The 23626-nt window shown below is 44.0% G+C and overlaps 1 protein-coding gene across 3 annotated transcripts in view; it reads left to right on the top strand.

Annotated features, from left to right (window-relative positions):
- Positions 1–23626, top strand: part of LOC143982987 (transmembrane protease serine 11D-like) — a 191177-nt gene that overhangs the window by 72661 nt on the left and 94890 nt on the right. Inside the window, exon 1 of one of the 3 annotated variants that reach the window (XM_077482178.1) lies at positions 19612–19883. The exons of the other annotated variants lie outside the window; for them this stretch is intronic. The gene's annotated coding sequence lies outside the window, so the exon portion shown is untranslated. Of the gene's footprint in view, positions 1–19611; positions 19884–23626 lie in introns of those variants that run through there. 3 annotated transcript variants of the gene reach the window in all.

Below are 23626 nucleotides of genomic sequence, written 5' to 3'. Positions count from 1 at the left end.
GCAGTTTGGCGCCAACACGGACGCACACACGCGACCGCGCACGTGCCCGCGCACACGCACCTGCGTACGAACGTATGCGCGTTCGTACGATCGTGCGTACCCGCGACGATCGTAAACCAGAAGACCTGGAGGTCAGTCTCTTCATGGGATTTTCAAGACACCAACAGTTCGATTGCAAATTGGGCAAGCTCTGGCCAGAGGTCAAGCCTGCCCACCCAGTAGTCCAGGGGTTCATCACTCCTCAGAACGTCCACATCGGCCGTTAACCCGATGTAGTCGGACACCTGGCGGTCTAGGCGTTCCCTGATGCTGGATCCGGATGGCACCTGTCGATGGGTCAGCTGAAAGAATGACCTCATATCCGAAGTCACCAACACATCTTCAAACCGGCCTCTTCTTGCAGGCGCTGTTGGATTGGTACCCGCAACTCCTTCTCTGGGAGTGGGAATTGCTCCTCTGCCAGCGCACGCAAAAGCAGAATGCAGCATTTCTCGAAGCAAGGCCTGGAAGTGCTCCATTCTGACAGCCCTCTGTGACGGCGGTAACATTTCCGCCATTTTGTGTTTGTACCGGGGGTCTAAGTATGTTGCCACCCAGTACTGGTCCTTGACCCTTATGCTTTTTATATGGGGGTCCCTATTAACACTGGAGCATGAAGGCCCCCATTTGCACTAAACTGGAAGCGGTGTGGTGGCCTGGCTCCTGCTCATCATCCAGGATAATGTCGTCCTCTTCATTCTCCTCTACCCATCCACGCACAACAACAGGGATCCCAGAAAGGTTTAAAGCATGCTCTTCTTGCTCCTCCTCATCCACCCCGGAACCATCCTCCTCTGACTCCTCTTCAGACTCCTGTTGTTGACTTGTCTCAGATAGAGTAGCCCCCCCTGGGAATTCATCCAGCATTGCGACTTCCTCATCTTCCCGCTACTGCTCCTCCACAGCTTGATCAATGACACGACGCAATGCACGCTCCATAAAGAAGGCATAAGGTACCATGTCACTGATGGCGCCATGGCTGCGACTGACTAGTTTGGTGATCTCCTCAAATTGCTGCAGAAGTCTGCATGCATCGCGCATGAGCAGCCACTGGCGCGGTGAAAAAAAAAACAGCTCCCCAGAACCTGTTCTGCCGCAGAGTTCATACAGGTAGACGTTAACTGCACGTTTCTGCTGGAGCAGCCTATCAAGCATATAGAAGGTTGAGTTCCATTGTGTCGGGCAATCGCAAATAAGACGTCTGACCGGCAGATTGTGTCGCCGCTGAATGTCAGCAAGGCGAGCCATGGCCGTGTAAGATCTTCTGAAATGGGCTGAGATTTTCCTTGCCTGCCGCAAGATGTCCAAGTTTAAGACGTGTGCCATGCATGGCACTTGCGTGATTTTGCCCTGTTTCAATACGCTAAGCAGATTGGCACCGTTGTCACACACCACTTTACCAACTGTCAAATTGAGCGGTGTTAGCCACTGATCTGCCTGTGAACGCAAAGCTTAAAGGAGTGCCGGGCCAGTGTGGCTCTTGGCTTCCAGGCACAACAGACACAGCACGGCATGGCAGCGTCTCACCTGGAATGTCGAATAGGTTCTGGGGAGCTTGGGCGGCGCAGCAGAAGAGACGCTAGCAGCGGAAAAGGAGGAGTCAGCCGAGGAGGAGAGGGAGGAGGATGGAGTAGGAGGAGGAGGAGAAGAAGAGCCAGGCCTACATGCAATCTGTGGCGGTAAAACCAAATCTACACGGGTGCCACGGGTTACATGCTTGACGGCCGTCAGAAAGTTCACCCAGTGGGCAGTAAAAGTTATATACCTTCCCTGCCCGTGTTTGCTAGACCACGTGTCTGTGGTCAGATGTATCTTGGCACCAACACTGTGTGCCAGAGATACATTCACTTGCTGCTGAACATGGCCATATAGCTCTGGGATGCCCTTATCTGAGAAATACTTCCTTCCTGGGACCTTCCATTGTGGTGTTCCAATGGCCACAAATTTTCGAAAGGCCTCCGAGTCCACCAGTTTATATGGCAGTAGTTGGCGGGCTATCAGTTCTGACAAGCCAGCCGTCAACCGTTGGGCAAGAGGGTTATCCGGCGTCATAATTTTTTTACGCCTGAACATTAGGCCCACGGAAGCCTGCCTTTTTGCAGAAAAACGTGAGCTTGGCGTGATGGAAGGTGGAGTGGAGGACAATTGTGAGGAGAGAGGAGAAGGAGAAGTAGAAGACGAGGCTGGACGGTGAGAGCCTGGAGTGTGGCTTTGTGTGTTCCGTTGCTCCCACTGGGCTCGGTGATGGCTGCTCATGTGCCTTCTTAAGGCGGTCGTCTCTAGGTGAGTGTTGAGCTTACCGCGACTAATGCGTTGACTGCAAAGTTTGCAGATGGCAACGCTATTGTCAGCAGCGGACACGTTAAAAAAAAGCCCACACTGCGGAGCCATGTGCCGGTGTCCTGGGAGCGCCAGATGTGACCATACATGGTCGATGACTCGCTCCTGATACATTTGCAGTCTGCTTTGTCCCTCCTGTGCAATGTAAGTTATTCCTGCTTCTCCTCCCTATCTGCTGGTCCATATCTCCCTCTGAACTCCCCTCCTCTTCCTCTCTTGTGGGCACCCACGTGACATCACTAGACACGTCATCATCGACGTCACCTTCCCCACCGCTATAAGTAGAGATCTCGGAGTAGGCAGCAACACCGGGGACCAACCTCCTCCTTGGGCTGATCTGGGTACTGTCGTCAGACTGCTGAGTGGTGGTTGTTGCTACCTCCTCTTCCTGATCCAATACCAAGAGTGGCTGCGCATCAGAAATGTCTTGATATGGATCGGAAAATAATTCCTGTGACTCAAGCGGAAGGTATGTGGTGGTGGTGGTGGTGGTGTTGTTGGTGGTAGTGTCTTTGGGGGTGCACATAGCAGAGAGTGAAGAAGAGGGTGCAGATCGAGAGGATGAGGAGGGTGCAGAAGAGTAAGGCTAAGTGAGCCACTCAACCAAGTCTGGTGCGTCCTTTAAAGTAATTGAACGCACCTTCTGCAACTTCCCCCTTTGGCTCAAGCCCTACCACCCCTGCGGAAGGGCCTGCCTCTTCCTCTACCTGTCATTTTTTAAATGACCCTGTGACAAAACTCTCAGTCCCTATACTGATAAAGGACTACTGCAGCAGTAGGGCAGCAGTCAGCAGTAGTGCACCTCAACCCTATGTATTGTGGGCCTATACCAGTCCTTAAGGAATAACAGACTGTACCTCACTCAACCCTATGTACTGTAGTACCCTAGACCTTACCAGTCCTTATAAGGACTTTTGTGGAACAAGTAGGTTGTGAATGATTAGCAGACTGTACCTCAGTCCCTATACTGATAAAGGACTGCTGCAGCAGTAGGGCAGCAGTCACCAGTAGTGCACCTCAACCCTATGTATTGTGGACCTATACCAGTCCTTAAGGAATAGCAGACTGTACCTCACTCAACCCTATGTACTGTAGTACCCTATACCTTACCAGTCCTTATAAGGACCTTTGTGGAACAAGTAGGTTGTGAATGATTTGCAGACTGTACCTCAGTCCCTATACTGATAAAGGACTACTGCAGCAGAAGGGCAGCAGTCAAGTATAATATTTTTTCTATATTTGGAAGAAAGAATATTATACGTGTACAAGCCTTTTACCATACCAGTCCTGAAAAGAACCTTTGTGGACCTAATAGTAACAGCTACTGATTAAACTGACTGTCCCTCACTGCCTCACACACAGCTTCCTGCCTGTCCCTATTTAAACTGACAAAACAGAGGCTGCTGGAACAATAACTTGAATAGCACTTTTGTGGACCTAATAGTAACAGCTAATGATTAAACTGACTGTCCCTGCAGCACACAGTGTCCTGTCCCTTTCTCTACACTGACAAAAGACACTCAGGCTGCTGCAACAATCACTAGCACAGCACTGCCTCAAACCTATATCCTGAACTACACCTAACACCTATACCATGATACCAGTCCTTAAAAGAACTTTTGTGGACCTAATAGATAGCGATTTGGGTCACTGAAGTCTCTCCCTGCTCCACACAGCAACCTCTCCCTATAGTGACAGAAGAAAGAATGTAAAATGGCCGCCGGATCGGGTCTATTTATAAGTTAGGGGGAATGTCCAAGTGTCCATGTGCTGTAATGTCTCAATTGGCTGTCCTGTACCCCATGATGGATGTGTCATCATAGGTCAAAGTTCTTTTACACAGTAAACACGGAAGTCCGCCGGGCGAACAGCGGCAATAGTCCGCCGATCGGGCGGATGGCGAACAGCCGAAATTCGCCGTAAAATGACCGCCGGGCGAACCATTCGGCCATCCCTAGTGAAGAAAGTTCTGCTTTCAGCATACAACTCCCAGCAGTCTCTAAACACCTGATGAACAGTAATGCTAAACACTGCCATCTTGTGGTTAAATATAAATCTGCAGTCACAGTAACAATACACAGTGTTACATTTATAATTGCATTTTATTTTCTTCTTAGTTGTAAAACCTGAAAGTTGGGAAGGTTATTTCAGTTTATACACATTTAAATGATCATTAGTCATGCCATATGTGCAATCATGATAATTTTGCCAGTTCTGAACAACCCCGTGTAAAAAAGCTGTCATAATTCCACGGTAATTTCCTTTTAAGCTGACACCTTAAATTGCGTAACAATAAAATTGAAGTTATATGATCTGAATAAGGAATACATTTAGGTCACTACAGAACATGGTGTAGAACTATTGGTACTGATCCTCATTTAATATGACATCGATATAACCAACAGCTACACGGTCAGTGTCCTGAGCACTCATACATAGCATCAAGATCTCAGGCACATTCAGTCTTAGGCATGGTTCTTTTCTCTGGCTGTAGAAAGGATGGGCGGCAGTCACTTTAGTGAGTTGAAGACATAACAAAGTGTATTGAAGATATTAGAGTAAGGTGTGCATCAAGATATCGACTAGCCTCTAATTTTTCTAAGTCTCTCACTTCTAATAAAATCTCCATGCACCTTCTGAACACAGACTATGCTGGCTGGATACCCCCAGTTTTTTATACTCCTGACTCAACCAATCATTCACCACATTTCTTGTGGGGGGCTCTTTAGCCTCATATAACCAGCATCTTCAGGAAATATCTCCCAGAAGGTAAGATGCCTTTTTTCCTTTCAAACCCTAAGCCCAATGGCCTCGGGATGGAGACAAGTCTTTCACAGTAACATCATCACAGGGAAACCCAATGAGAGAAGAAACACAACATGAAGTGTCACAAATATTTAAAGTGAATGTAAAACCATTAAACCAACTTTCTCAATGTAAGCATATGATAATGGGCTATGAATAACAGTGCATGTATGTTACTACTTTACTCTGCCACAATATAGTTTTCTAATTGTAATTACAGTGGTCACATGAATTTCTTCTGAGGCTTGTGATAAGTCCTGCATACCTCAGAGCAGGTATGCTTCCTTATTCCTGTGGCTGCCAGGAGCTGATTAGTGCTCTTGCGGTCACATGTTTATTACTAAAAACCATGACTCATAATGCTGGAGCTGGTCTGCAGGCAGATGACCACTATCACTCGCAATGGAGGAGCCACCCCATAGGCAGGCAACCACTGCCACTCACAATGCTGAAGTCACACCATTGACAGGGCAGCACTGTCACTCACAATGCAGCAGCCACACTATTGACGGGACTGCTGTCGCTCACAATGCAGGAGCCACTATTTTCTTTCAGTGCTCAGAAGCTGCTCCACTGTTGTTTAAAAGGAGCTTGAGGCTCCTTCAGATAAAACTAAAATTCAGCAGCTACAAATACTATAGCTGCTGACTTTTAATATTAGGACACTTACCTGTCCACAAATCCAGCAGTGTCTTCACCCGGGCTGATATTTGAATCGGCTCTCGGGTGCTGCCGATGCCATCTCTGGTAAGGGAAACTGGCAGTGATTCCCTACTGCACATGTTCGAAGCATGCTGTGCTTTGTCAATGGCCCAGCAGTGGGAGAAGGCAGAGGGGTCCAAAATTCCACATGAGTTTGCCCCGGGGAAGTCAGCCAGAAGTGGGTACCTGTCAAAACCAGGTACCTGCTCCTTTCACCCCCCAAAAAAGGTGCCAAAGATGGCAGCAGAGGAGGGGAGGAGGCAAATAAGCAGAGCTTTGCCTTTTGGGTAGACCAATAATAAAAAAACCCATATAGAACATAAGGTCACAGATAAAATAACATCTATACTTGCTCCTGCTGATAAAAACCTATTCCATAGGCGCGGCTTTACTTACATAACTATTCCTTTAATTACCAGCCAATCATTGTTACACAGTGACTCACCTGGTTACCATTAACATGCCTCACTAGTCCAGCGTACAGTCAGCCCCTTTTTGCTATTTAAGCAGATTAGCTTTTTTTCTGCTTGCCCTTGTGTGGTCTATGATCTCTAAGTGCATTCGTTACTGTGTTCCTGTGTTTGACTTGGCCTGGCTGACTTTGCTTCAGTTCCTGTTCCTGATTTTTGCTCTTCACTATGCTGACTTCTAGTTTCCAGACCCTGGCTTCTGTTTTTGACTACATTCCTGAACTGTTATTTTAATTTCATTTAATTAAAGGTGTGATTTTAACTGCACTGTCTCCGTCTGGTTTATGGTTCCTGACAGCCACCCCATAGGCAGGGGACCACTGTCACTCACAATGCAGGAGCCACACCATTGACTGGGGACTACTGTCACTCACAATGCTGAAGCCACACCTTTGACAGGGGAGCACTGTCCGTCACAATACAGGAGCCACAGCATTGACAGGTGACCACTGTCATAATACTAGAGCTTCCCCACAGGCTGAAGGCTGTTGTCTTTTTTCTTTTCTGAACTCTCAGTGTGGTGCGCAAAAACACACAAAAGTGAACCAAAAAAGTGCATGTGAATACATAAAGAAAAGTGTCCGCTGTCACTCACAATGCTATAAAATGCTCCATAAGCAGAGGGAGAGTGATCAAAAGGGGACTACCACCACTCAGAGTGTTGAAGCTGTCCCACAGGCAGAAGGAGAGTGGGCTCTCCACTGATGGAAGAACTGGGGAATGTGCAGTAAGATTGGCAGTGCAGAAAGTGGAAGAACAAACAAAATATCATTGCCACTTTGAATAAGGAGTAAGAGCTTTTGAATCAAGAACCATTTGAAAAAATTCTGGGTTTACTGACACTTTAACAGTACTTCCAACATGCATCTCCAGGCCTGCTGATCAATTAGGTCAATAAACATTCCAAACACAGAGAGCAACCTGCTCAAACATACTTAGAAATCACTCTTGTTGAGGTACATATAGGCTGACTGCTGCACGAAGCTTTTACAGAATCCCAAAAATACAGTGCATACATGTAGACAGGCAGTGGCTGCAAATATGCTGCAGTAGATCAGCAGTGCTAATATCCAAAAAAGGCAGCAAAAGGTGAAACAGTATCTAATAAAAATTAAAGGATTGTAAAAAAAGAAGAAAAAAATCAGATATATAATCCTTTGTTAAACTGTATTTTAGTTCACATCTGCTTTCATAAACTGCTATATGTAACAACAGCTGTCTATGCCTCTCCCATACTGGCAGCTCCAAATAAAATAATTTAGTAGTTGTGTAACAGTTGGAAAGATCACAAAAAGGGTTGCATAACTGCTTCAGAGCAAGGCACAAGATGTACCGTTTCAAATTTCAGTTCATCATGAACAATACACAACAGATGTCTAGTAAGAATATGCTTGAAATCAGGAAAGGACCATTTTGAAATCAAAATTCTGTGTAATATTGCAAAGCTAAATGGCAAATAAAACACGATTTAATTAATTAATGTAGTTATTAATAAAATAATTAACTGTTTCAAATGCAACTAGTGCAACTGACTCCCTTTATCACGCCAAACCAGAGAGCTTAAAGAGGAAGTAAACCCTGATGAGTTTACTTCCTCTTTCATTCCCTGTAAAGGCAAAGCATAATGGACTACTATGCATCGCATAGTAGTCCATTATGTGTCACTTACCTGACACAGGAGCCAGCGAAGTCACCGCTGTCCCCTGTAGTTCCAAGCGTCCATCTTCTTGGTGGGTCTCCATGGGTCTCGCTGCTCCGGCGCTGTGATTCGCCGGAGCAGCGATGACGTCACTCCCGCGCATGCGCACAGGAGCCGAGACTCGCGGCATTGCCGTCATCGACGATGCCCCGCTCAGTGCGCCTGCGCGCCGCTGTCTACGGCGCATGAGCCGTAGATAGCGGTGCCCGTCTTCGGGCAAATATCTCCTAAACCGTATAGGTTTGGGAGATATTGCTTAGACCTACAGGTAAGCCTTAATCTAGGCTTACCTGTAGGTCAAAGTGGTTTGTAAGGGTTTACAACCACTTTAACTCTTGCTCCATTAAAGATCAAATTCGTCCCAAAACAGTAATTTGAACAACTGTTACATTATTCATATTTGGTAAACTAGTTTTCGTGTAAAAATTGGAATTAAAAGAAAAACAAAGACCTCTGTGCCACCGCTGGAAGAGAAGTCCCAAGTTTCCGCTGCTTGCTGGACATTGGCTTTCTTTGTGTTGGTTCCTTAGCATCTAAGTCTGTTAGGCAACATGACTACTGACCTCTGGCCACCTATAGGGATTACCCTCCATGGCATAGTTATAGTTTTTATACTAATGTGAATTTATTACTTTTACCCACGTTTTATTTACTACTTTTTTTTTTTAAAAAGCCTGTGGCGTGCAAAACACACCCAAAAACTTCCACCCGGTGCCAAAAAAAGTGCGCACACATCAAGAGTGAACACAAAAGGACCTTAGGAAGGACCTTACCCTGATTCCCCGGGGCGTTAGGCTCCAGACGGGGACTGAAGTACCATACATGGCCCATCTGTCCGAAAGCAGACAACTGCCTTTCTCTGGAAGGTCTGCCGAAACAGACCCACCCAGGTACTTGGGTAGGGGCTCCCCTGAAGGGAGACCCCCAAAGAGAGAGAGCAATCCAAGCCAGAAGGCCTATGTCCACCCTCCCACAAGACATTCAGGGTTGGCCCGAGGACCGATACCCTACTCGCCACACAAGCAGTGACAAACAAAAAAAGTGACACACAACACACATAAAAAATAAATAAATAAAGTGGGGAAGGGATAGTGAAGAGAGGAGTGAAAAGAGTGGCCATAGTGTAACACAATGACCAGGCCCTCTGGTCAGGAATCAAAAATTCCTCTGGTCCTAGCCAAAAGGCCCGGCCCTAGAGGCAGGTGTGAAAAGGCATGTGTTATGGTGAGGTGACCAAGGTACCAAAAATCACAGTGAAAGTAAGGCACCCCTGAACTGCCACTTCAGGGGCACATCACCACAGGCTTTTCAAAAGAATCCCGACACCCCCCCCCCAGCCCATACCACAGCAGCCCCCACCCCAGCCAGAAAGGCATGGAGATCCAGGAGCTTAGTGAGAGCCCTTTACCATCACTCCTACCTAATTACATTCGGGAAGTACCGGTCATTCCCCCAGTGGGAGAAAGAGGAACCAGCGTTCCCTCCCGAAAAACTGACCAGAGCTAGAGCTGCCCCAATCCAGGCCAGAAGGCCAGGGTCCCCTCCACTGGTGCCGACCAGTGGTTCTCCAACCTCATCAAAAGGCTTCCCTTTCAGCTACGAACCACACCAGGTTACCTTCACGCCAGCAGGTTTTGCATAGCAACTGCCACCCCTGCTCCACTTCGCCATAGAGCAGGGACGGAAGCAAGCGCCACCTCCTGGCAACTAATAAGAACAGATACTACACTTGATCTTAGCCAAAAGGCCTTACTACACTATGCTTGCTTGTGATGTTGTGTTTGTCACTTAAAGTCTTCTGTGCCAATCCTGTTCCATACCATGTACTAACAAGGAACAAACTAACAGAGAGGAATGCTTCTTCACTGTTCAGTCACTGGCTAGGGTCAAGCATGTATTTAACATGGATTGCTTAAATTCAATAGGGAGGAGTGACAATCAGTCTGTACTATTCAGCAGGGTTGTTTAAATCTCAGGACTGGCTAGTCAAATTTACATATCCTTTGGAAGTTAAGAAGTTCCTGTATACACATTTCAATTGTATTTTAGCTGCTTGCCTAGAGTTTAGCTTTAATGAGGTATACAGATTTTTTTTTAAAAGATTTTATTCAGTTAACCTCTTCCCGACCAGCGCACGACGATGTATGTCGACAGAATGGCACGGGCAGGCATATTGGCGTACAGGTACGTCCAATATTCGATGCCGCCCTGCCATCGGGAGCGCGCCGCCGGCGGCGCGCTCCCGCGCTGGTCGGGACCCCCGTGAGTCCGGTCGCGGGACCCGCGGACTCGATCGCCGCGGGCATCCCCGCGATCGTCTCACGGAGCGGCCGAATGGAGGAAATGCTGTGTAAACAACATTTTTCCATTCTGCCTAGCAACTAGTGACGCTGATCTCTGCTCCATATGATTGGAGCAGAGATCAGTGTACACTAAATGAAAGCCCAACCCCCCCGCAGTTAGTAACACACCCCTAGGAACACTTAACCCCTACACTGCCACCCACTGGTTAACCCTTTCACTGCCAGTGTTATTTACACAGGAATCACTGCATTTATATAGCAGTGATTACTGTATAAATGACAATGGTCCCAAAAATGTGTCAAAAATGTCCGATGGGTCCCCCACAATGTCGCAGTCACAATAAAAATTGCAGATCGCCGCCATTACTAGTAAAAAAAAAAATAATAAAAAATTATTAATAAAAATGCTATAAAACTATCCCTATTTTGTAAACGCTATAACTTTTGCGCAAACCAATCAATAATCGCTTATTGTGATTTTTTTTACCAAAAATATGTAGAAGAATACGTATCGGCCTAAACTGAGGGAAAACATTTTTTTTATATATTTTTGGGGGATATTTATTATAACAAAAAGTAAAAAATAATGCGTTTTTTTCAAAATTGTCGCTCTATTTTTGTTTATAGCGCAAAAAATAAAAACCGCAGGGGTGATCAAATACCACCAAAAGAAAGCTCTATTTGTGGGAAAAAAAAGGACATCAATTTTGTTTGGGAGCCACGTCGCACGACCGCGCAATTGTCAGTTAAAGCGACGCAGTGCCGAATCGCAAAAAGTGGTCTGGTCTTTGACCAGCAAATTGGTCCGGTCTGAAAGTGGTTAAATCAGTTTATTTTCTAAGAAAAAGGGAACTGGTGTATATTTTGCATCACTACCTATCATATATTTTGCATCACTGTATCCCATTTCCATCTTTATCTCTCACACTGCTACATGCAGATTGTTGGAAGGCAACTAACTAGAAGCATGGATAGTATGTACTTCACTGGCCAATATTTGTATCTTGTCCAAACTTTTCTAAGAACTAAAAAGATACTATGTTTATATAATAGCCTCATTTGTGTTAATACATAAAATAAACTAAAGTGAATGATGCTACATTTTTTTAAATAGGCAACATTTGTTTCATCTGGGCTATAAAAATCTTGTTTCGTATCTGTGCGGATGGTGCAGTTAGAGTTTTTGTGGACACTGCAGATCAATAATTCGAATAGGCTGCTCCTGCGTTTCTCACAGGTAAAACATCTCTGACCCTTATTTTTACATTTTCCCCCATTGATTTTATTAAGGCTTTCAAGAAAGTAAGACCTAACAATTTTTATTTATTTTTTTGCATTTTCTACATTACACCTTTATTTAAAAAAAATGGTGAACTGTGGCAAAAGGATGTGTTTATATGATGGATTACATTTATGCCGCGTACACACGAGCGGATTGTATGGCGACCTTAGTCCGTTGAAACACATTTCAGCGGACAATCCGCTCGTGTGTGGGCTTCAGTGGACTTTTTCAGCGTGCAGCGGACAATACGGTCGCAGTATGCTAGTTTGACGGACTAAGGCCGCGTACACACGGGCGGATTGTCTGCCCAACTAAGTTCGGCAGACAATCCGACAGACAGTCCGTTCAAAATTAGCATGAACGGACTTGACCACACACGATGAGCAGACAGTCCGCTGAAAGCGTGCGTGATGACGTGTACAGCACATACGACGGGACTAGAAAAATGACGTCCTATACACTGCAATGCAACCTTCGGCCGTGTAAACCCTTTCTGAGCATGCGCCATACTTAGTCCGTCCAACTTGCCTACACACGAGCGGACTGTCCGCTGAAACCAAGTTTGGACGGACAAAACCAAGTTTGAACGGACTGTCTTACGGAAATTCCGTAAGACTTTGTTTGTCAGACTGTCCGCTGAAAAAGTCCGCTGAAGCCCACACACGAGCGGATTATCCGCTGAAACACTGTTCAGCGGACTAAGTTGGGCAGACAGTCCGCCCGTGTGTACGCGGCCTAAGAATGGCGCATGCCCAGAAAGGATTTACACGGCGGAAGGGTGCTTCGCTGTGTCTTGGACTTCCTATTTCCTATTACTGTTTGTGCATCCGTGTGTGGTCAAGTCCGTTCAGTGGAAACTACGACGGATTGTCCGTCGGATTGTATGACAGACTAAGTACGCCATACAATCCGCTCGTGTGTACGCGGCATTAGAGTCAGTTACAATGTAGGCACATAAATTGTACATTCATTTATAAAAGTATTATCCCTCTAAGCCCTTGTACACACGGTCGGAGATTCCGACGGAATGTGTCCTATCGGACTGTTTTGTCGGATAATCCGACTGTGTGTGGTATGCATCGGACTGATTCCGTCGGAATATCCAACGGACCCAATTTTCCAACTTGCTGGAAATATTTTCCGACAAACTGGTCCGATCGGACATACTCCGATCATGTGTAGCCTACTCCAACGGACAAGGTGCGACGCATGCTCACATTCAAATTCCGACACGGAAGCGTTCGTTCAGGTAAAACTACTGCTCGTAAGCGATATAGCACATTCGTCACGCTGCAATGTTAAAAATTCTTTCATGAAGCGCATTCTCTTGTTCTTTACAATGCTGCAAGAAGGAACTTCTTTTGCTGCTCATAGTCACACACACTTCTCCCGAACGTATTTCATTACTCTTTTTTAACCATTTCAGCAATACAATTTTAGTTTGCGTCACATCTACACAATTTTAGATTTTGTTTATTCTTTTTGGGATGTTTTTTTTTTTTGGATTCCCTAAAAATGTCCTTTAAAGACAGTTTGCTCATTTCTCCTTTTTTTGGTTTTTTTTTTGGTGTGTAAACTTACCACAACAACATTATTCTATTTTTGATATTTTGTTTTTCTTTTTTAATCTACAGGAGGTTGTTTATTGTTGTTACCCCTTGTTATTCATTTCACTTTGTTTTTTTTTTAAATGTACCTGCCGGCTCACAAATAAACTGGCCTTTTGGAAGGAAAACACATACGCAAGTATTTCTTCAAACAAAAAATACCTTTATTTAGGTGTCAGTAACAGATAAAGAGGGAGGCAGAGATGTTGAAACTGGGGAGATTAGCGGAGCCTTTGGCCCCCAGGGCACACATCAACTATTTAAACGCAAAAATTGGTGGCCTGAGGAATACATGTCTGAGGGAGAGAAGTCTGGTCCTGAAGTCCAAGAAACCCGGAACAGCAGCAGATGACATCTATGTTCCCAGGCTGTGGTACTACAACAGGCTGCATCTTCTGTCAGACCAGACTGAACCCAGGTCATCACACTCTGGTCTTCCTTCCACGCTTCCTTCCAGGCTGTGGCTGTGGTGCTGGAGGTGTGGCAGAAGAAGGAGGAGGAGGAGCAGGGGCATGGGCCAAACCACACAAGTGTGTTTCTTGTGTCATTTGGCCCAACAGACCCTTGTTAAGGGTGTGGAGAATAACCTCCTCACACAAGATTTGTTGCCCCTGCTCCATTTTATCAAGCTTGCACGCAACCATGGCTGCAAAGGACTCTTGGTAGGTGGGTTTTGCTTGGAGTGCCGCAGAAGCCTCACCAATCAGCCTCAGGGCCGACTCCTCAACATTCCCCCCCTTTCTTGCCCTTTTGCGTGGAAGGCGGAGGGGAGGGACCTGGCATTCAGTGAGGCTCCTTTGGCTGCCCACCGCCTGGCTGCTGCTTACCCCCGCCTCCTCCTGGCTGCCACTTTTCACAGCCACCTCCTGGCTGCTGCATTCCAAACCCTCCTGTTCCTTCTTCCTGTGTACGAAAAAGGGACATAGTTTGAGTTTTTGGTTCATCAAACACACACAATTTTCATATCAACACTGTTGCAAATTGTTAATCAATAGAAAAGACTATCATTCTGAGCCCAGCATTTTTCTTTCTTGTCCCCAAGGTTTTGGCCACTACTGTCTATTGATATGTGAAACACTTTCAAAACTCAGCAATTAGGGAGCAAAAATCAAGTTAACATCATTCATTTTGACTCCACAAATATGTACAACAATACTATACCTGGCTCCAGCTGGGCTCCTCCAGTTCTTCCTGAGTGGAAGGCCCAGGTTGGGCGTCAGAAGACTCATCGGGTGTGGAATGGAGCATAGAACGATGCCTGGAAGGAAGAGTAGAGAGGGATTCTCTGACCTCAGCCTGGTCTGCCAGAAAATGCATCCTGTCATAATACCACAGGGTGGGGACATAAACATCATCTGCTGCAGCTCCAGATTGCATGGACTTCAGCACCTTGTTCCTCTCCCTCAGATATGTACTCCTGAGGCTAACAATTTTCTTTTTTAAATAGTTGACATCTGCCCTGGGGACCACCGGCTTCACAAACTCAACCAGTTGCAACATTGCTGCCTGCCTCTTTTGTCTGTTACTATATAGTGGGTGTGTTGCTTGCCAGAGGAAGGGCATGTCTCTGTATTTATCGATAAACAAGAAAAGAACTGAAAATGGGTCAAATAACGGTGAAGTGGTCCAATCCCTATATACTTATAAAAAAAAAAGGCTTCCCCTTGAGTGGGTAGGATTTTAAATGACCATCAACTCCGGACACAAATGGACACAATAATATACAATTTTTATTCATAAATTACACAATGTACATAATATTACCAGGAAGTGCAAATGGGCTAAACAATGTCCTCCTGGTATATTAATAAATAAACAAACATATATACAGAACAAAATATGATTAAAATAATGCTTGTCCTATATCACCCACACCCGACGCGTTTCCAGTTGCTGATAATTCAGAACCTTCATCAGGGGTGAACAAACTTGATGATATAGCAATCTAGTGAGGTGTAAGTTCGAGGATCAAAATGCCTGCCATTTAGAAAAATATAAGTATGTCTGAAGAGTACTTCAAATACTATCGAGATGTCAACCAAGTACAGGACGTCCTGCAAATTACTTCCAGATCAGTTAGACGGATTCTATGGCAAGGGGGGTTTTTGTTTCTATGTGAGTCATTAATTGGAGCAAACAATGGCTATCTGGATGTTTCAAGTCCACCTTCATGAAGAAGAAGATTCCCGTTTTACCAGTGAAAGTGCCCAGATCCAGATTGGGGAGATAATGGGGTGCAATCGGGATTTGGAAAATATACAGCAAAACATCAATGATGTTAAAAATAAAATGAAGAACATCATTGATGTTTTGGGGAGAGTGTGAAATATTTTTGATATTTTAAACCAAAAATTTTGTATTTCTCGAAATTACAAATTTGGAAGATGCACAGAGTGTGTAAACATGCGCTATCTCCCTTCATGGGGGATCAATGCACGTGTTTTGTGGAAAGTGTCAGAGATGAAGGGGTTGCAGCCCCAAAACATGTACATTGATCCCCCATGATGGGAGATAGCACATGTTGACACACTGTGTGCATCTTCCAAATTTGGATTTTTCAGGGGTGACACCCCATGTGATGAAGGCAATATCAGCTCAGTTTGTACATACTCATGTCTGATATTGTCTTCACTTTTCAAAATTGAACTTTGTAAGTTCCTGTGTTCTGTATTTTACGCTTTGATACATGCCTGCTTACACAAAAACACCAAGTAAACCAAATTTTGATTAAACTCTGTTTTTGATACACACAATTTCTTGGTTTGTTGTAAAAACCTTTTCGAAACGCACATGGAATGTGCTTGTATTAAAAAGTTTAATTATCAACAATGTGTGGCTTCCTTTTTCATTGTACCAAAAATGTATTTGTAGTAAAATTTGTAGTGCATAGTGGATGTGCCTTTAGAAAAAAACACCCACAGTGAGGTGTAAATTTGGACAATCATGCCATTTTCCTGGCATGGTGCAGAAAATGAGCACGATTTTGGTCAGTAATGCACTACATACATTAGTTACAAAAAGAAGGTGTGTGTGTAGCAGACCCACAACATAATAAGATTATCTGAAGAAGAGACTGTCCCCTCATCTCGCTCTGAACTTGGGTTTGCACTGTTTTCATAAAATTGTGCAGGACACAGCACGCCAGCACTATGTGATTCAGTTTGTATTCTGCCATGTGAATAGGCGTAAGAAAAAGGTGGAACCGGCTGGCCAGTATACCAAAAGTGTTCTCCACCACTCTTCGGCTCTGGACAGGCGGAAATTAAAAATCCTCTGCTCTGGGGTGAGGGTCCTCATGTAGAAAGCCCGCATCAGAAGGTTCGCCAGGGAAAACGCCTCATCCGCGACAAAGACAAACGGGAGTCCTTCCTGATTCTCCTCTGGGGGTGGCAAGCCCAAACTGCCACTCTGGAGACGCCAGTAGAACTCCGTCCGTGCGAAGACTCCACCATCCGACATCCGTCCATTTTGCCCAACGTCCACATACAAAAAGTCATATGTCGCAGACACCACCGCCAACATCACGATACTATGAAACCCCTTATAATTATAATAGTATGACCCCGAGTTGGGTGGTGGGACGATGCGGACGTGCTTCCTATCTATTGCTCCTCCACAATTGGGAAAGTCCCGACGACTGGCAAAGTGGGAGGCCACAGTCTGCCATTCCTGTGGCGTTGAAGGACACTGTGGAGTGAAACAAGAACAAAAATTTGTAATTTGACAAATCAACATTGCAAGCAGATTAGACACCAACATTTTTGGTCAAAATTAGTATAACATTTTGGGAACGGAGTATTTAAAGCCTAAAGTCTAAGGTCCCCTTATGAGAGTCATCACCCCCCCCCCCCCATCCCTCCCCCACCCCCCATATCCCCCATCTGATGGGCCCTTGCTAAAAAATGAGGGGGGATATTTAGGACAGGTAACCCTATCCACTTGATTGAGAGCTGAATGGCTAAATAATGTGTGCTACTTTGGGAAGCCCCTCCTTAGTTACACTATTGGCAGCCCACCGGATAGGAAAGAAGTGTCATAATACCAAAAAGAAACCAAAATCGAAGCACTTTTTGACATTATGCTATTACATAGCCAGATAATTAATAGGTTTAAAAAAAAAAAAATTGAGCATCAAAAAGGTAGGTAGAGTGTGTATTGGGTTTGGTAAAGTCATCAGAGGATTGCTATCAGCTGAGCTAGCAGTTGGGGGGGGTTCTTAATGAGTTTGGCACAACCCCAAAAAAAGAAAAATGTCACTCTGCATGAATTGAAGCACACACATCACATTTGTAGACATTTTAGGGGGTGTTTAGGGGAAAGTAATACTATGGAGCTGACAAAAGACATTGGTAAGTGACTAGACTATAGTTTTATGGGCCTTGAAGAGCATGGTGGGGAAGTTAGTGAGGCAAATATGCATGAGGACAAAGGGGCAGAGCATATGAATTAGAGCATATTGCAATGATGGTAATTAGGGAATGAGGAAAGAAATGCAAGACATTAGCAAGCATTAAATACATAGAATGTGATGTTAAAGGATAAAACTTACCTTCATATAGTCCTTCTGCAGGACCTGAATGATGGCAGAACAGGTCTCTGGAATAATGATCCCCAGAGCCTGGGGGGAGATGCCTGTAGAGAACTTGAGGTCATGAAGGCTGCTCCCAGTCGCCAAGTAGCGCAACGTGGCGATGAGCCTCTGCTCCGGAGTGATGGCTTGCCGCATGCAGGTATCCTGCCTGGTGATATAAGGGGTCAGCAAAGCCAGCAGACGGTGAAAAACGGGTTCCGTCATCCGGAGATAATTCCTGAAATAATCAAGATTATTGTGCCGGATCTCACGGAGCAAAGGCATGTGCGAGAACTGGTCACGCTGGCGCAACTAATTCTTGGTCCACAAACGCCTCCCCTCCCTGTTCATGGACCGGGCTTGTGTCAAAGTAACAACCCCAACACGAAGCCCCTGCACAGCGCAAACTCTACGATGAGTATGTTGATGAAACATGGTTTGAAAATGGTTGGCTCGTCAGAACGGACACCAGAAAGCACCGATAAACCGCAAGGCCTGAAAGAACGACCTGAATAGCAGAAGCAAGCAGACAATAAAAAATGCCTTTCAAAGCATACTATACCAAAATATAGTCCACAATGATCAACAAATACTTACTGACTGCACACACTGATTATCAGATACGCAAAGAAAAGCACAAACCGAAGTGCAGTAGCGATCTGAATCACAAATCTGAAAAGCGCGAATCGTCTCTCACCAAACTTCTACTAACACGAGATCAGCAGAAGGAGCCCAAAGGGTGCCGGACGTGGTGCTGAACTTCCCTTTTCTAGTCCCGCTGTACACGGCTTACGTCACCGCATTCTTGGCAACCGCAAATTCCGACAACTTGGTCCGACCGTGTGTATGCAACAGTTTCGGACACAATCCGTTGGACAAAATCCGTCAGACAAAATCCAACGGATTTGGTTGGCAGAATGTCCGACCGTGTGTACAGGGGTTAAGAGGTAAGCTGAGAAAACTTCTACCAAAATTCAGTATATCTAAACCTCCACCTTTTACTATCCAGGGGTCTATTATACGAAGAGAAAGAAAGGGTGTTCTTGAAGCACTTTGTCAGTCATATGTTGAGGAAAATGTCTAAAATACATAAAACAATGATATTTTAAAATAAATATTTTAAATAAATGTTTCTTATCTGAATTAATTATTTTTGCTCATTCAGATACAGTTCAATGAAACTAATATAAAATATATGGCCTAAAATTTGAGCCCGAACACCATAATATATAAATTATTGTTCTAAATATAAGGCATTGAAAGTAGTAGTCCCTAGGAGGGGTGGTGACAGCTTCAGACTCCTGTACAAATGGGAGGCTTTCTGGATTTTTACCCTCCAAATCAGAATCCCAATTGGGTTACATTTTGAATGGGACCTGACCCATTACTATGATTGAGACTAGCTTTGAGTTTCCTCCATATTCACATATTTTTGCATATATACAGTATATATATATATATATATATATATATATATATATATATATATATATTTTGTATTATTTATACATGTGTTTGGTGGCTCATCTGTTTTCTCTCAATCATTCTAACAATATCGCTGTTGTGTGTGTGGTTTTGTTTTTACTGTGCTTTTTATTTTTATTGACGATAAGAGAGAAAATGGTACACGATAGATACACAAAACAATTCCATTGAAATGAAACAACATAAATCACCTTTTCTTTTCACATAATAAGTTCCATCCACATCTATTTAATTATTAATAGGGAAAGAATGTCAAGCTTTGCCCCTAAAGAGGAATGTAACCCTTCTCCTTGCAACAATACGGTTTGATTTAATTTGAGGAAGCCACTGGTCGAGGAAACCGACCCCCACACAGCCCGGTGGGATCATGCTGTGTCTGGAAAGGGGGTGAATCTCCCAGCTCGGCCCCTTCCTATTATCAGCATGTGAAAAGCAGCATCAAGAGGCAATTACACTTAATATTAAGTCAAATAAAGGAAAGAAAGAAAAGAAACAAAGATGTCATTTATAGACAACTAAGCAATTAACAAGAAGTACAGAAAAAGGATCTCCACTTGGACCAATTGGTTTCGAATTTAGAGGTATTACCATCTCTGTTTGCCAATATTCTTTCGTATTCAGCTATTGTGTTTAGTTTTGAAATTATATCTCTTATTTTGGGAATATCAGAGGATTTCCATCTGTACATAATTGCAGAGCGTGCTGCTAGTAATATGTTGGTCGTAATGGACCTAATAGTTTTAGGAAGATTTGTGATATTTATATTTAGAATAGCTTGTTCGATATTCGGTTTAATGTGGGTACCTGTCACCTTTGAGATTAGTTTGAATATTTCTGTCCAGTAGTTACGAAGACAAACACAGGACCATATCATGTGTGTTAGGGTTCCCACCTTTCCACAACCTCTCCAACATAGGTTCATCGCATCTTTTGAAAATTTAGCAACTATGTACCTCCTTTGCGTAAGTTTCTGGGCCAGATCCTCATAGTTAGAACATCTCGAGAATTGGAGGTTGCATTTAATTGCATTCTTCCATTGGAGTGCCAAGAACTCTTTCCCCAACTCTTTTCCCCATTTTAATAATGGAGTGTACTTGGTGAATGTGTCCTTAGAGTTTAATGTTTTATAAATTAATGATATGCCTTTTAATTTCTGGTTGCAAGACTGGATAAAGGTCCATGCTTTTTCCATGATAGGTACATGAGTAATTTTGTTTTTTTGGTAATAGGAAGCTATCTGTGTGTAGGTGAGAAATTCAGTTTATGGAATTTGGTACTTACATTGTATAGCTGTGAAGGGTAGTATTTTATCCTTAATACCATTCTTAATCCATGTATTCAATCTTAGATTGGGAATCGTCCACCAAAGAGATTTGAGGGGAATGGCAATCCCAGTGGTGGAGTGTATTCCAAATCCTTTAGGGCTTAGAGCATTCCAGGCCTGGATTGCAGCTTGAATGGTAGGGTGATTTAATAAATCACTTGTTTAGAGTAAATTAGTGGCCATTAATATAGAAAGTGGGGATTTGTTATGCATCAACATGTGTTCTATTTGGCACCATGGTTTAATGGTGGGTTTCTGGAACCAACTTTTGAGTTGATTTTCTACCACTGCTATACAGTAGTCCTTTAAAACCGGTATGCCCATGCCCCCCACAGATTTATGCCTATGCTGAATGATGGGAGAACACCCGACTCTACTTCCTGCTCATACAAAGTTCAATAGTTGCTTCTGCATTGTCATAAAGAAAGATGTGGGTATAGGTATAGGTAAGGCTCTGTAGTAGTAAATCAATTTTGGCTGAAGTATTATTTTATACGCTGCCAGGCGACCTGACCAAGATAAGTAATGTTTTTGAAGTCTAGAGAGTTCTTGTTGAAATGAGAAGTGGGAGGTAGTTAGTGTTATATAATCTTGAGAGGGAGAATGTTAGTTTTATTCCTAGATAGATGATAGAATCATTTGTCCATGGTTATGGGAGGCTCTTTTTTTTTTTTCGACTTTAAGTTTTTTATTGAGTATAATATAGAGTTACAGGTACAATTAACACAGTACGTCGAACAGCGACGTCAAAACATAACATATACAATGGTTTAGTTGTTTAACACTGTTATACGTATACATCAGTAGGTAGTGTATTTCAAAAATGTATATAAGGAAATAAAAAGGAAGAAAGGGAAAAAAGAAAAGCAAGGTAAGTAGTATGACCCGAGAAAACGTAACCAGAATTCCCACTAGTGTAGCACCCCGTAGGGGTAAGAAACAGGGCCAATTGTTATACCAGTGATAGTAGAGAGAGACCTTATATGTTCAGCCAGGGGTTCCATAACTAAGTTGAAAATAAGGGGTGATAGGGGGCAACCCTGGCGGGTACCATTGGTGATGGAAAATGGGCGGGATAGCATTCCTTCCGTGAAGACTTGTGCTTCCGGAGTAGAATATAGTGCCATGATGGCATTTAATATAAGACCTGTAAAACCAAACTTTTTCAAGACTGAGGTGAGGTAGGGCCAGTGAACTCTATCGAACGCCTTCTCTGCATCCAAAGAGAGAAGCAGAGAAGGAGTTCCTGTTGATTGTGCTTGGTAGATTAAGTTGAGCGTGAATGAGGTGGGGCATGATGTTAATTAGTCTACGGGCAATAGTTTTGGCGTATATTTTCAGATCTTGATTTAATAGTGAAATTGGGCGGAAGTTTTGGAGGACATTCGGTTCTTTCCCTGGCTTAGGTATAGTTATCACAAATGCTTTTAAGTATTCTTTATTAAAAGTAGAAGAGGAGGCAACGTTGTTAAAAAGTTCAGTCAAATGGGGGACTAGAAGTGGAGCAAATTGTTTAAAATATTCTCCAGTGAGTCCGTCTGGGCCTGGAGATTTGCCATTTGGCAGTGTTTTGATAGTTTCCAAAATTTCTTGTTCGGAGAACGGGGCATTGAGTTCGTTCAATTGGTCTGCAGTCAAAGTGGGGAGGTCTAGATTTTGAAGGAAATTGTCGATATTAGTTTGCGAAGGTTGTGGAATAGTAGGGTCTCGTGCAAGGTTGTACAGGTCGCTATAATAGGAACTAAAGGCGTCAGCAATGTCCTGGGGGTCGCTAAGGTTAATTTTGGTATGGGGGTGAATCAAATGGGTAATTTTGGTCTTAAGGCGTCGCCCTTTTATGCGCTGCGCTAGTTTTTTGCCTGCTTTATTAGAGGTTGAGTACGTCGTTGCTTTCACTTTCCTCAGGAGATGTTCATAAGAGTGGAGCAAAAGGGTCCTGAGATCCTGACGGAGGGACAATAATTTGTCTGTCAATATGTGACTAGGGTCTGATTTATGTTTCAGTTCTAATGCAGAAATTTGGGCTGTTAATTCGTCAAAACGTTGCGTCCTCTTTTTTTTGTGAAGGGAACCCAATTTTATGAGTACCCCTCTCACATATGCTTTATGGGCACTCCACACCACTCCTGGATCAGACACAGTGCCCTTGTTGAGCTGGAAATAATCTGTAATATGGGTTGAGATTTCTGATGTGTATTGATCGTTTTGGAGGAGGTAGTTGTTAGCTCTCCATAGGTGAGCAGTGGGGGAGGAACGGGAAGTATCGACAGAAATATAAATAGGGGCGTGGTCTGACCAAGTCGTGGTGTGGATTGCAGAATCTACAATTTTTTGCAAGGTCCACTTATCAGATAGGAATAGATCTATTCTCGAGTAAGAACGATGCCTGGCGGAGAAAAAGGTAAAGTCTCGTTCAGAGCCATGATGGCAACGCCAGATGTCGTAAAGGTCATGGTTGGAAATGAAGTCTCTCAGAGGTGACCCGAGTCTTGTAGCAGTAGATGTGGAATCCATCAGTGGATCTGGAGTCAAGTTGAAGTCACCGCACATTATGAATCAATGTTTTTGATCAGGTTTTGCGAGTCGGAGTACTTTGTGGAGGAAGCTCAATTGAAGGGAATTAGGAGCATAAACATTAAGGAGCATATAGGTTGTTCGGTTAATGTTACAGGTGAGGATGAGGTATCTGCCCTCTGGATCTGATGTGGCATCTAGAAGTTGGAAGTCAACAGTGTGTTTGACAGCGATCATAACTCCTCTAGATTTGGTGGTATGAGTGGCGTGGAAGACATGAGGAAACAAATGGTGTTTGCAGAGCGGGGTGTCCTCTGGCAGTAGATGGGTCTCTTGTACGCAAATGATGTCACTACGGAGGTCAGAGGCAGTTTTCCACAGTGAGTGGCGTTTGGCCGGATGGTTTAAACCATTGGCATTCAGAGACACAATGGTGAGTGACATCCTGTGTTGGAGAAAGTGAGCAATCAGTGGAGTATTGTATTG

Source organism: Lithobates pipiens, unplaced genomic scaffold (assembly GCF_037356315.1).
Source record: "Lithobates pipiens isolate NorthernLeopardFrog02 unplaced genomic scaffold, aLitPip1_a1.2 Scaffold_16, whole genome shotgun sequence".
NCBI lineage: Eukaryota > Metazoa > Chordata > Amphibia > Anura > Ranidae > Lithobates > Lithobates pipiens.
This window is presented reverse-complemented; position numbering and strand designations above follow the sequence as displayed.